The sequence below is a fragment of the Sciurus vulgaris genome, assembly GCF_902686455.1.
Source record: "Sciurus vulgaris genome assembly, chromosome: X".
Taxonomy (NCBI): domain Eukaryota; kingdom Metazoa; phylum Chordata; class Mammalia; order Rodentia; family Sciuridae; genus Sciurus; species Sciurus vulgaris.
Genome location: NC_136471.1, coordinates 36,271,588 through 36,284,374, shown reverse-complemented (window position 1 = coordinate 36,284,374; position 12,787 = coordinate 36,271,588). Strand labels below are relative to the sequence as shown.

The window sequence follows — 12,787 nt, the reverse complement described above, 5'->3', positions numbered from 1 at the left end:
TAAGTAAATAACCTAACTGGTATGATTCAGTGGCTTTTAGTTGATTCATAAAACTGTACAAGTACCACACAATCTATTTTAGATTTCCATCACCCCTGAAAGAATCCCACACCCATTAGCAGTGACTCCCTGTTTTTCTCCAACTCTCCTCCTTTCCAGTCCCTAGCAACCATTCATTTACTTTCTGTCTCTTCAGATTTTCCCTTTTTGTACTTTTCATATAAATGGAATCATACAATCTGAGGTCTTTTGTAACTGGCTTCTTTCAGTTAGCATAATGTTTTCAAGGTTCATCCATGCTATAGCGCTGTCAATCTCCTTTTAAAGTCACATTTTGCATATTCAGTAGACACAGACTCAAATATTTAACCATGACCATTCTTGGAAGAATAAACAGTAATAGCATTTAAAAATGTGATTATATGCTTTCTCATTCTCTCTCTCTCTCTCTTTCTGGCAGACTCTCCTAAATTCACCAAAATCAATTGTTCTAACATATTAGACAATCAAACAATCAAACATAGTAGACTGGACATGACTGTCTCTTTAGGAACCTGGTTAATGGTGTAGAAAATCATGGATAAGCCTTATGAATTTTTAAACGTGCTCTATAATTTATTCTGAAGGGTCTTTGGGATATCTTCAACAGACCCTTCTCATCGGAAACCTCCAATATTTGAAATTATATTCTGAGAAAGGTTTAAATTGAAGATTTAATCAAAAAGAGTCCCTTATACAAAAGGATGAAATCAAGATGTGTGTGAGCTGCTGCGCTCACCTATCTTGACATTCCTCTAAGTTTCAGGCATGTGTATATTTATTCTAGAAGTAAAATGCAATGTGTGGGACTATGGATGTTGCTCAGTTGTAGAGTACTTGCCTAACATACATGAGGCTCTGGGTTCCATTAATAAACACAAACAAAAATTGATGTATGTCAATTGGTTACATAGACTTCATGGGAGGGGGCGGGGATTAATAGGCTATATAGAAAGTAACTGTTCAAAATTACTGTGGCCAAAAGCAAAATTTTCTGAGACTTATAGTTAAACTACTATAAAGTCACAAGTCTTTAATCTCTAAAGTAAGTATAACAAATACATAGTTTCTCCCTCTGTATCCACAGTGGAACTGGCTCCAGGTCTCCTGAAAATAACAAAATCCTTTATATAAAAGTTCCTAATATAAAATGGCACACAGTATTTCCAAACAACCTGTGCACATCCTTTAAATTATCTCTAGGTTTCTTATAATACCTAATTCAGTGTAAATGCTCTGTACATAGTTGTTATACTGTCTTATTTAGGAAACAATGACCCCAAAAAAGTCTGTACATGTTCAATAGAGACAGTGGGGCTTTTTTTTCATTTTAATATTTTTTATCTGTGGTTGGTTGAATCCAGTGGATGGAGAGGGCCTGAGGGCCCACTGTATTTTATCTTTTAAATGATTTAAATAGATGAGATCTCAAGTAACCTTTCCTCTTGATGTTATCATTGGGTCTTTATTTTAAGCAAATCCTCAGCTTTTGTTTTGCAGACAGAGAAGTAGAAGTCCAGAAAAGAAGCCCAATTCCAGAAACACCTGAAACTTGCCCCTTTTGTTTTCTTCCCAGGAATGGAATGTTTCACATTTCTACTTGGCCTTTGAAAAATTTATCCAGTTTTTCAAGCTTCCTTGAATCGCACTACACAAAAAGGATGCCTTCTCTACTTCACCCTATCATTTTCATTCTTTTCAGAATTCTCATAGCAGCCCTTATATATTCTATCTTGAATTGTTTTCTTATTATTTCAGTCATGTTGATTTTGCTATTTGAATTAGTATTAGACTATTAATTATTTGTGTATTGAGGTCATAATTTTTCTATGCTGCTTATAATACTTAATTGAATACTAGAACTTTATAGGCTCTTAAAAGAATATTGTTGATTAATCATAAATTTAATAGACAGCAAAACCAGGGAAACACATTAGTTTTAAGCATTTGCAGTGGTGGTAGTGACCTTCATTGGATTTACATAAATGGATCTGATTTGATGTTGATTAAATATGCCCTAATCCTGTCAAATATATTTCAACTGATTTTTTAATCTTTCATTCTTAAATTTTCAACAATTGAAAATCTAAAATAACCTTGGATATGTCACAGTAACTTCTTTATGACAATGTGTTTGTAAAATAATTGACACATAGTAACCTCGGAGGTTTGAAAAGTGTCAAGTATCCATTCAAGGAATTAGCATTCATGTACTATACCTGTATGTTTTGAGTCAGAAACATGAAAAATATTCACCATTTAGTAAACAATGGAGATAATTGTTCCAATTTTTTATTCTCTGGTTGAAAAATTTAAGAATTTCCAGATCTACCAAGATTTCCTCAATGACTAATATTTTAAGGATAAAAGAAACCTTTAAATCACACTTAATGTTTTAAAAAAATTCATTTCACAATATGCTGAATAAAAAGAATACTCAAGGATCAATTCAATATTTTAATATGAAATAGAATTATATAAACTACAAGATTAAAGAAAAAATAAATGAGTTCTTGGAAATAAACTGATAAAATAAAAAACAAAACAGATTAGTATGCAATTCTATGTTCATTTTTTCCACATTTCTTAAATGGCCTATATTTTAAAAAATTTTTTAGGTGTTGATGGACCTTTATTTTATTCATTAATTATATGCGGTGCTGAGAATCGAACCCAGTGCCTTACACATGCAAGGCAAGCACTCTACCACTGAACCACAACCCCACCCAGTCCCCTATTTTTTTCCGCATTTTTATTGGTGCATTAGAGTTTTCCATAATGATGGGATTTGTTGTGATATATTCAAACATGTACACAATATAACAATATCACATCCCAGTATAATTCCACATTTAGACACTGATAAAACAGATGAGTTAGAAAAATGATTCAATATTAAATCAATCAAGAATCTTTAAATTATTCCTTCTATTATATATAGTTTGGGCAGCAAAATCACTTTTTAAAAATTTTTATATTCTTTATTTATTTAGCCTTCCAGAGGATTGAACCCAGGGCCTCAAGAATGCTAAGCAAGCACTCTACCACTGAGCTACACGCCTGTCCCAAAAAGGTTTTCCTGTTTTGTTTTGTTTTTGTGCTGGGGATTGAACCCAGAGGCACTTTACCACTGAGCTAAATTCCCAGTCCTTTTTATTTTTTATCTTGAGACAGGATCTCACTAAATTGATGAGGCTGGCCTCAAATTTGTGATCCTCTTGCCTCAGCCTCCAAAGTCACTGGAGAACACACCTGTGCCACCGCACCTGGCCCAAAAAGGTTTTTAAAAATAGATTAAAAGGAAACTGACAGCCAGGAGTGGTTGCCCACACCTGTAATTCCAGCAATTTGGGAGATTGAGGAAGGAGGATGGCAAGTTCCAGGCCAGCCCCAGCAATTTAGCAAAACCCTGTCTCTAAATAAAACATAAAAAAGGATGGGATTAGAGCTCAGTGGTAGAGTGCCCCTGGGGTCAATCCCCAGTACTGCAATAAATAAATGAATAAGAATGAAGGAAAAAAAAAAAAAAAAAAAAAAAAAAAAAAAAAAAAAAACCACGAAGGAGCCAGGTGTGGTGGTACGGTACAAGCCTGTAATCCCAGTGGCTCCGGAGACTGAGGCAGGAGGATCACAAGTTCAAAACCAGTCTTAGCAATTTAGCGAGGTCCTAAGCAACTCAGTGAGACCTGTCTCAAAAATACCTGGTGGGGGGGGGGGGGGGAGGAACAAAAGAAAGAAAATGACACCTTACTCTAAGAGAGTTTCTAGAAAAAACTCAGATTATGCATGTCATAAATTTCGAACTGGATTTGGGTGTTGGAAAAAGGAATAGGAAAAAAGAGCCAAAAGAAAGGGACTATGCATGTGGAAAGGAAGTAAGAACGGTAAATTGGACAGAGAAAATCTAAAGGGGAAAATGGAGTTTCCTATGATATTCAAGAAAGACAAGAAGAAGAAATGTTTTCAAAATTTTGTGATACTGATTTTAAGTTATTTATTACAAAGTCAAGCAGGATTGAAACTTGAAGATGGAAATAAAAGGCTAAAACTCTTAGGTTATTGATTCACAGGGTCTGTGAGAAACCTATACACTGCTTTTTGCTGCTGTTGTTTTACAAGAATAAACCCATAAAACAACCATTAGTTCAACAAACATTTACTGAATTCCTAGGCGCCAGGCACTATGGAAGGTGCAGTTAAGATGAACTAGAGACTATAACCTGCCTATAAGGAGCTGGAGGGGATCCTGAAAATCATGTGTGTAGATTTTTTTAAATATAGGTATGAAAACTATCAACGTTGGCCTCTTTGTGAATGATCCTATATGTGTTAAATTGATGCATGAAAGATATAAAGAAATGCAGTCTAACTGGAACTTTGAGCCTGAGGCTCCTTAGAGCAAAATGCTAAAGTTTGAAAAGGTCTTTTTAGATTTCAGGCAACACAAAGGTAGTTTAGTGACATCAACTTGGGTATCTTAATGGTACTCATTAAAAAGGAGTTCTACCTGGATTATACTGTTAGGCTTGTTAAACAGGAATCTCAACTAGAATCCAAATTGGTGCTTCTGTGCTTAAGGCATGCTTTATCTGTTGGAAAGTTACTGATGCAATAAGTAGTGCTATCACCAGGACACCCTACAATTTTGAAGTATGGACTACCGCATTTCCATTAAAATGGAATTTAACTGAGCAAGGCATGATGGTGTGCGTTGTGGGAGGCCAAGGCAGGAGGATGGCAAACTTGAGACCAGCCTGGGCAATTTAGTGAGATCTGTATCAAAATAAAAAATAAAAAGGACTGGAATGTAGTGCAGTGGTAGAGAACTTGCTTAGCATTTATTAGCAGAGTTCAATCTCCAGTACAGGAAAATAAAAATAGAAATGAAAATAAAGCAGGTGGAAAACTGAAGTGTCCTGTTGAGTATCTAGAAATTTGGTGTAAGGATCCCAGAAACAACACCAAGCCTTGAGTCAATTATTGAAAGTTAGAAATCTCATTTTGGAGTCTATTGTAAGTGCATGTGGCAATGTACTGCATGTTTCATCCAACACCAACATGTTGAAGTCAGTATTTTTGTTCTAACCAAATTCTGACCCAGTACAAAATCTCTTATAACAGAAATTTAATGTTTCTGAAAGCATGATTACCCTCTCATTTCTTTTTTTAACCTTCCTGTACCTTTCATAAGTTCTTTCAGTTGGTCAATCATTAATTAATATTTAACAAGGTTTTTCCCAGTGCCAAATCCTTCTCAGCTAGTCTAGCCTTTAGGCAATGTATGAACTCCCCCAGCCCTCACTTAAGAAGCCCTGGCACTCACTACAGGTTAATTTCTCTAAGGAAATTCATAATAGCAGATCAAGTGAGGACTTTTTTACAAGAGCATTCAATATTTTAAGCCTCTCTTAACTTAGCATTTTTCCTGGTGCATATAAAATGGAACTTAATTGAACCAATTTTAAGTTTTTACAAAACTTTCCAAGCACACATTTCCTGAACAAAAATGATTATGACTGGAACAGGAAAGTGCTTAGACTTTTTCTTCTACAGCTGTCCCACAAGCCACTCTCTTGACTCCACCCTGCACAATATCCCCAACTCTGGCCCTCTAGACCTGATTTTGGACGTGGGATGAGCCAAATGATTGGTATGCAGATAAGGAGGAGTCAGTTATGACAGGGAGGCAGCCTCATGAGCAGAGAAGAAATGATACTCTGGGAAGCAGGAGAACTCTCCAAGTTTTCTCTGGTGAAAGGACGCTGATAAGAATTGATACCGATGTACAAAGGAAAGGAAAGCAAGTTATTTCTACTGCCCACTCCCACCTCCACCTCCCACCCCTTTCCTCAAGGACAAACCTTTCAGACAGATGATTTTGGTCAACAGTTTACTTGGCTGGAAGCCAAATGCACAAAGGTATTGCCCTGCCTACCCTGCTCCCTTAATTTCTTAAAAGAAAGGGTTGTTGTTGAAGTTTCTCTAGGAGCTGTTAGCACCTGGACTGACAGAGCAGATGAAACCAGCGATGTTCCTTGCCAAGCTATTTTTTTCATGATTCTGTGAGAAATTGCCCATCCCCTCCCCCAGACCTAAATAGTTGACGTTCAAACTCTTGTTCCTATGTTCCCATCTTTTCATTTCTCCCACAGATTTTTTGTTTTTGTGGTGTTGAGGATCGTCCATGCTAGGCAAGGGCCCTATCACTGAGTCACATTCCCAGCCCTTTGCGTTTTTACAAATGAATTATTCATTTTTATTTCAATTCATTTCATTTAATCTGTTTTAGTTAGGCTTTCCCACAAGATTTTTTTGAACATGTGCTTCAAGTCAGCACTGTAGACTTATAACTTCTTAGCCCAGGTAAGAAAGAAAGAAACTGGCGCCGGGGACCGGTCTCCGCTTCCTGCCGCAGAGTTACAATCACCATCCCTCCAGAGTGCCCATCCTGGTGCCCATTCTCCTAGCTCTCCACCCAGTTGATGTGACAGATTCGTGGCCCAATCCCCTTCCTGGTTCCCAAGCTGACTGCTAGCACCACCCCAGCCAATAGCCGCGGCCGAAGGGCGGAGGGGGCTGGCAGAAGGGGAGGGAGCGCTGGCTTTAGAACAGCAGCCGCAAAGATTCCAAGGGGCAGAAGTTGTCTGAGTGTGTTGGTCAGAAGCTGTCGGGCCAGATCGCGGACTCTGCGACTTTACGTAAGTGCTTTGCAGGCACTGGCGGGTGCGAGGGGAGCGGGTTTCCTGGGCGTGGGCTGGAGTGGGTCCTGGGGAGAGCATCTCCGGGAAACTCAGTGGAAACCTGCCCCGCACCGGCTGACCGGGTTTGGGCAAGAAGGGGGAAAGATCTGAGAAATTTCAGTCGCAGCCATTGGGCGTCCAGGCGAGCACTCCCAACAGGGATGGGTGGGAGTGCCTGAGGATTCCCCACCACCATCCACCGCAGGCATTTTTTCACTATAGAAGACAGCGCTTTCTCTCTAGTTGCTCTTAAACTTGTTGCCCACCTCGGGCTGGAATCCTTGACGCCAGCCATTGCCCAGATTCCCTTCCGCCGTAGCAGCTCCGTAGTGGAAACCAAGCGACTAACTTCCCTCCGCTGTCCTTCTCCAGCTACTGCCATTCCCCCTCCCTCCCGCCCAGACTCAGGAAATCCCGGAGCCTGCAGCCCGCGACGCCTCCAGCCCCCGCTCGCCCGCCTAGGATGACCCGCTGCTTTACACCGACCCTGAGGTTCTGAGCCCGGGCGGAGGGCGGAGAGCGGTGGCCAGGGGAAGGAATCTGGCTGGTGTTGCCTGCCTTCTGCTTGCTTCCCTTCCTTGCCACTAGCCAGAGCGTCGCGATCGCACCGCGTCTATGAGTAAGCACTTTTTTCTTTCAGTAGCAGAACATCTCTGGGCCAGTAGGGCAGTACCTTTCCGAAGTTCTTTTCTCCCCAGACCCGGTGCCGCTAGTCTGCTGCCTTCCTAGCTGTTCTGCAGCGGAGCGCGCGCAGTTGGGGCCGCAGCTGCCCGGGACCTCTCTGGGCTCCCTGAGAGGGTGAACTTAGGGGGCGGTGGGAGGGGGGTGATGTCGCCCCTTCCCCCGCACAGCTGCACTTGCCTGTGTTTACTTTTCTCCACCCGCTGTACTTAAGCTTTCTAATGAGAGGCTGGGGGACGTCGACCACCCGCGCCCGGGCTTTTCGCCAGTCGCAAAGTTGCCGTCGCCGCCCCGGCTGCTCTAGTGTGCTGGCAGTTCCGACTACCCGCCAGGCTCCAGGCGGGAGCTGGTCCCAGCCCCGGAGGTGGAGTGGAGTTAATACCACCTGACACTTCCCGTTCGAGATGCTTCTTGCTTCTCACTTGAACTGCACAACATCCCCAGTGGTGCAGAAGGTCGAACTTGAAATTAAGTGACTTGGAGAGCCTTGCCATTTAGGATCAGACAGAAGGGATGCTGGGGGTGCCCGGCCTGTTCGGAGGCAGAAGCGGGGAGAAGGGAGCTTGGCAATAGGAAACGTAAGTGAAATTAAAAACTACTGAGGAGTAAGTTTTTCCTCCAGTTGGATGTCACAGTATATTTGGGAACCCAAACTTGAACTCTGCGATGCAGTTTAGAGTGAATTCCAACTAAGTGGCTGCAATCCCACACTTGCCAATTGGCATCACGTGCCCCAAGTCTCCGATGCCCCTAGGGTGATGGTCACATGACGTCTTTTGACTTTAAAACCGGAATGTAGTGGCTGAGGCCCATATTCCAGAAACTGCCTCAACAAAAAGTGGGGAGAGGGACTCAAGGGGATTCTACTTGGATTTGGATGAGAGAAACAGAATGGGAATTTGGTGCTCCGATTTTATCCAAATTAAAGACCGGAGCCACTTTTAAAATAAGGACTTAAAATATATTTGTGCTGAGATATGACGATCTGGTCCCCCTATGATCTCTTTATGGCTTTTGTAAATTTTAAAAATATCTTCCCAATTGTTTTCTAGGAGAGGTATCCTTTTACTTATGTCCTATTTAGCACCCGAATGCTAAAATTGAAGCCATATCCCATAAGATAGTGTTAAAAAAATAAGGTTCTCTGGGCTGGAGTTGTGGCTCAGTGGCAGAGCACTTGCCTAGCACATGCGAGACGCTGGATTCAATTCTCAACACCGCATATAAATAAAGGTGCCAACTGAAAGAATATTTTTTTAAAAGGCTCTGTCCATATTCCTGACGTGTCCTATATTTTAACTGAACCATTCTCTATATTGGGCATCTACTTAAAGGTGGTGGCTAAGCCCTTTACTAAAAATAATTATCAGTTATTTATAATATGGAATTAATTGAATCAGAAATCACACACAAAACCGGTCCCCACTAAATTTGACAAATAGAGTTGGTTGGGCTTTTGCTTGGCCGTGGGTTGGTTAGAATAATGAGAGGACTTACTTGAAACAACTGTTCCATATTGTCCTATACCCATCCATGTGACCCAAGTTAAGGTTGCTGCTGGGAAAACGTGGCAATTTGCTATTTAGATTATATATTGCAGAGTATAGGAACAGCCAGAGGAATCTCCGAGGTCAGGAGTTTGAAAGCTTTATTTAAAAAACGGACCCAGTTGATACACATTCAGTCTTGAAAACTAGGGCAGAAGTTATAAAAATGAAACTTGGACTGTTTAAGAGATTTTTGGCTTTGTAATTTTTTTTTGCTCCAAGCCCTTTTTGTTTACTGTAGCAACCTCTGAATGAATGGAGCATCCATTTTGTTGCTGTGTGTGAGTTTCTGAGTTTGAAACTACCTTAAAGCACAGAGTTCTGTGCCCCAGGCTAGCCTTGTGGCACAGATGAACTGGAAGTGGATTTAAACTGCACCTGAACTACTAGAGTGAACTACACTGGTAGATAGACCCCCCCTAGTGGGAGTGAGGTGACAATATAATTTTAGGTTGAACTAATAGATGTTTAACCTTTTAAAAAAGGTGGGGATGAGGTGACAATATAATTTTAGGTTGAGCTAATAGATGTTTAACCTTTTAAAAAAGGCGGGGTACTACTGTCCCACTAGGTTACAGTGGTAGGGAAATGAGTTTTTATTTTCCAGTGCTGGGGATCAAACCCAGAGCCTCCTACTAGCAGGCTAGTGCTCTATCGGTGAGCTATACTCCTAGTCCCATGAATTATTTTTTAAATACTATGAAATCATGTTCAAATAGAATCTTGGCAGGGCATGATGGCACATGCCTGTGATCCCAGCAACATGGAAGGCTGAAGCAGGAGGATCACAAGTTTGAGGCCAGCCTCAACGACTTAGTCTCTAAGCAACTTGGTGAGACCCTGTCTCTAAAAGGGCTGGGATGTAGCTCAGTAGTAAAATGCCCCTGAGTTCAATGTCCTAACCTCCAAATGAGCCCAAATTTTAATAAAGTTAGGGGATAGTGAGACTCCCTTTACCTGGGGTAGGGAGCCAAATACATCTTGCTAGGTCATGACGATCAACATTGAAGTGCAAAGTCTCTAGTCTGATACTCTTTAGATTCAATTGCTAAAAGTGACTAGACTTATGACTTTTGGGGTAGAAGGATTAATTATAACTACTGAGTAATATTTTGAGTGAGATTAAGTCTCTTCTACCAATGGTGACACACACATTAGACTTGACCATTACTGTTTATACTGGCAGAATGTCAGTATCCAGGGCATTATCAGAAACCCAATGAAATTTTGCTCCTAGGCAAACAGTATGACTGTTATGAAAAGAAAGGACAGCTTGACCATGGTGCTTGAGCACTAACGTGATTCTGTTAGGCGAAACTGACAGGGAAAAAGAAGCAGGTCCCCTTGCCATTGCTTGCCATTGTTCTGTATTCTGTTAAGCATTATTTCAATTTGGCTTTCTGCAAAATTTACTGACATAATATTCTTAGCACATATATTAAAGGCATGACTTTGCTTTTTTATTTGATATAGCATAATGTAGGTAGAATGTATATGGCAAACCTTTTTTGTTCTTTTTGCTGTTCGGTGCAGATTCTAAAAGTGGTATAAAATAAAATTCAAACATGAACATTATCAGTACAGCACAGTTTGGGTATCTGTTTTTGGAATCATTTCATACTTAGTCATATAACAATTTTTCTTTTGGTACCAAGTTATGCAGAGGGGAAAATTTTGATCTGTGAAAAAAAAACCTGGGTTAGAAAAAAAACGTTGGGTCATGTTTTGAGTCTATAATTATTCCAGAAAGTGATAAACCAATTTGTTCAATTTGTTAGAGGTTTCAAAAGCTTTTTGGATGCATTACAATGTTGGAAGCTCATTTAGATACCAGTGGTCATGACTAACTTTTTAGCTGGTTAAATATTGGTCTTAGGAGAAGTTGTATCATACTTCAGTCAGTTTATTTTAGTTACACAGGTGAGGCAGTTTCAAATTATTCACAATAAAATTAAAAAAAATTTTTTAGTAGATGGATACAATACCTTTATTTAATTTACTTATTTAAGTAGAAACTATTTTAGGGATGAAGAAGCATTGCTGTTTTATGAAAATGCTAAGGGGGATATATGTGGGACTTGGCCTCAGAGGAACTAGATCCTATACATGGCTCAGCCACTGACTCAGTTTGACCTTGAGAAAGTACTTAAAATTATTATATTGAAGGCTGTATATATACACATTTCACATTTTCTTTACCATTTGTTTGTTGATGGGCATCTGGAATGGTTCCATAACTTGGCTATTGTGAATTGCTTTTCATCACAATGCTGATTTTTAGATCTTTTGGATATACTGAGGAGTGGGTCATATGGTGGTTACATCCCTAGTTTTTGGAGGAATCTCCATACTGCTTTCCAGAGTGGTTGTACTAATTTGCAATCCCACCAACAAAGTGTGAGTGGATCTTTTTCCCCTGTCTCCTCACCAGCATTTGTTATTATTGTATTCTTGGTAATTTCCATTCTGACTGGAGTGAGATGAAATCTCAGTGTAGTTTTGATTTGTATTTCCCTGATTGCTAGAGAGGTTGAACTTTTTTTATAATATATTTGTTAGCCATTTGTATTTCTTTTGAGTTTGTTTACTTCTTTTACCCATTTTGCCCTTTTTTATTTTTATTTTGATACAGGGCCTTACTAAGTTACTAAGGGTCTTGCCAAGTTACTAAGACTGGCTTCTGAAATGTGTTTGATAAAGAGGTAGTGTAGTTTATTGGAAAAGCACTGGATGTGGAATCCAGGGTCTTTTGGTCCTCTGCATTCTGGACAGATAGGTCATCTTCAGTGAATCACTGGCATTCTCTGTGGTCATATCTGGATTTCGTTTTATTTTTAAGCCATCTGTTTCTAATCTATGCATTTTTCACAGGAATGCTGAAAGGATAAGTGAGCTATGTGAAACCTTGGCTCTTTAGCAGACAGGTGCTATGTAAATTCAAAGTACTGTAGTAGTGTATCATAGCATCTCTAACACTTTAGCAAATTTTCGGAGGGGCTGAGGGTATTGCCCAGTGGCAGAGCACTTGCCTAGCTGGCACGAGATCCTGGGTTCCATCCCCAGCATTGGAAAAAAAAAAAAAAAGTCATGCCATGTTTTTTACTTTGCAAATGTTACTTCAGCCATCCAGTTCTACAAGCAAGGGCAAAATAAAGTAAGACATAATGTAATGAAAATTAAGAGAAATAGTTGATGGCAAGAGAGTGAAATTCTACATGTAATACTTTTATATTTCTTCCCTCAAATATTTTGCAAAGTAGCCTTTTAAAGCCATTAACTTAGTGATTTTCCCCTTTTTAATTAACTACTAAGCAGCATTTGGTATTCATTGGTAATCATTACAGAGTCTGTGGGCTTATCATACTTCATTCTTAGTTTTATAATTACCCATATTGTGTAAAATTGCTTATGAAAAATCAAGTGTTTCTCTTCATAAAAGGACAAGATACAGATATAGAAAATTACAAAAGGAAGAGATAATCTGTAAGTGGTATGCCATGAATAACAGAAAATAGGACAAGTTAATGTAGCTTTTCTTTTAAAAAATAAACATGTTGGACTTTTTAAATTCTGAGCTAATTTTCAACCTCCACCCTCAAAACTGTTAACTTAGAATTAATTTCCAGTATTTCTTTTCATCTTGTGAGTTATATAGTGGTGGTTCTAGAACTCTAATTCTTTGCATATTACATATTGTTAGTTTAAATTACATTTGATAATATTTGTTTAAATGTCATTTGTAAGTGATTTTGATTAAAGTGAAATAAGCAGAAAGCCCCA

The 12,787-nt window shown here is 39.5% G+C and overlaps 3 protein-coding genes across 4 annotated transcripts in view; all 3 read left to right on the top strand.

Moving 5' to 3' along the window:
• LOC306651732 (uncharacterized protein) overlaps positions 1-12,787 on the top strand; it is a 484,650-nt gene that overhangs the window by 188,400 nt on the left and 283,463 nt on the right. The gene's annotated exons all lie outside the window — the stretch shown is intronic.
• The window catches only part of PLS3 (plastin 3), an 81,118-nt gene continuing 74,920 nt past the window's right edge, over positions 6,590-12,787 (top strand). The window contains exon 1 of one of the 2 annotated variants that reach the window (XM_079124475.1): positions 6,590-6,737. The gene's annotated coding sequence lies outside the window, so the exon portion shown is untranslated. Of the gene's footprint in view, positions 6,738-7,378; positions 7,399-12,787 lie in introns of those variants that run through there. The other variant, XM_079124477.1, reaches the window with a different exon arrangement.
• Positions 7,629-12,787, top strand: part of LOC306651731 (uncharacterized protein) — a 215,726-nt gene continuing 210,567 nt past the window's right edge. The window contains exon 1 of the mRNA XM_079124487.1: positions 7,629-7,644. The gene's annotated coding sequence lies outside the window, so the exon portion shown is untranslated. The remainder of the gene's footprint in view (positions 7,645-12,787) is intronic.